At 33.9% G+C, this 1,161-nt stretch overlaps 1 protein-coding gene across 2 annotated transcripts in view; it reads right to left on the reverse strand.

Annotated features, from left to right (window-relative positions):
* Window positions 1-885, reverse strand: part of psme3ip1 (proteasome activator subunit 3 interacting protein 1) — a 6,948-nt gene extending 6,063 nt beyond the window's left edge. For both annotated transcript variants that reach the window (XM_007579182.2, XM_007579181.2), the window contains exon 1: window positions 784-885. The gene's annotated coding sequence lies outside the window, so the exon portion shown is untranslated. The remainder of the gene's footprint in view (window positions 1-783) is intronic.
* Window positions 886-1,161: the final 276 nt, after the last annotated feature.

A 1,161-nucleotide genomic window follows, 5' to 3' on the forward strand; every position in this document is an offset into this window, starting at 1 on the left:
ACTCATTGGGAGTATATGTTATTATACTCCCATATACTCATTGGGAGTATATGTTATTATACTCCCATATACTCATTGGGAGTATATGTTATTAAGAAATTTATAAGTATTTTTATCTTAAACAATATTCCAATGGATTTTACTGGTATTATGTCTACTATACTCAATGTGAGGCTTCTAAGTCTATTATCTAAACTTGTACACAAAATCTTGTCTTATAAATTCTTTTGATTTCAACTCTATTTTTAAGAAACTTTAAATTACTGTGGATTAGCTGATGATTGTAGGAAATATTAAATAGGTACTGATGTCTAATCAATAATTCAGGAAAATACCAAATAAGTATTTTGAAATTAAGCCAATATTTTGTGATTATTTTGCAAGTTTTCGTTTAAACTGTAGACAAAACAAACCTTATTTTTGACAACTCCTCAGTGAATATGGGCTTTGCCCCCAGATTTTGCCTGTTCTTGACCGCCTCTGTTTAAACTATTCAGGTAAATGTTATTAAATGAAAGTTCGTCACACCGATTAAAGCTTTCAGAATGATTCTGACATGTGTTAACGTGGCGTCTGTCAAGGTGTGTAACGATAATCTTTATTCAGTTCAGATGGAGCGAGGCACAAGCTAATGTTAGCTCCTTTAGCTTCTTGATGCAATCAGATCAGCGACACAAAACCGGGCATACGTCTGACTTTCAGATGCTAAACATGCACAACCTCGGAGTAATTACTCGGCCGTTGTATATTAGCTGAATTAATTGTTTAATCTCCAAAACTTACCGAGTTTAAGGTTAGCGGTTAACAACCTGCTTTTATTTATCACCGCCTGGTGTTACGCTGAAAACGGTCCGATAACCAACTAATTAGTTCCGACCTAAACCGTAATTTTACGTTCTGATCATCCACCAGTGACGGTGGCTGCCAAAAATAGACGAGTACACATTTGTTAAAAAATATTTTAGTTTCTTCTCGTGTTTTAAATGATACAAATAAAGTCATAGGCCAAGACAACCGAAATAAAGTAAAAAATGTTCACATATTTCCAAACAGGCAACTAATTCGGATACAATTCTACGCCTATGACAGTAGAAGGCGCTGTTTCTATCTAAACCACTAATAAATACATATATTTCTACCGCCACAGAATATGTTTATATA

Source organism: Poecilia formosa, unplaced genomic scaffold (assembly GCF_000485575.1).
Source record: "Poecilia formosa unplaced genomic scaffold, Poecilia_formosa-5.1.2 Scaffold510, whole genome shotgun sequence".
Taxonomy (NCBI): domain Eukaryota; kingdom Metazoa; phylum Chordata; class Actinopteri; order Cyprinodontiformes; family Poeciliidae; genus Poecilia; species Poecilia formosa.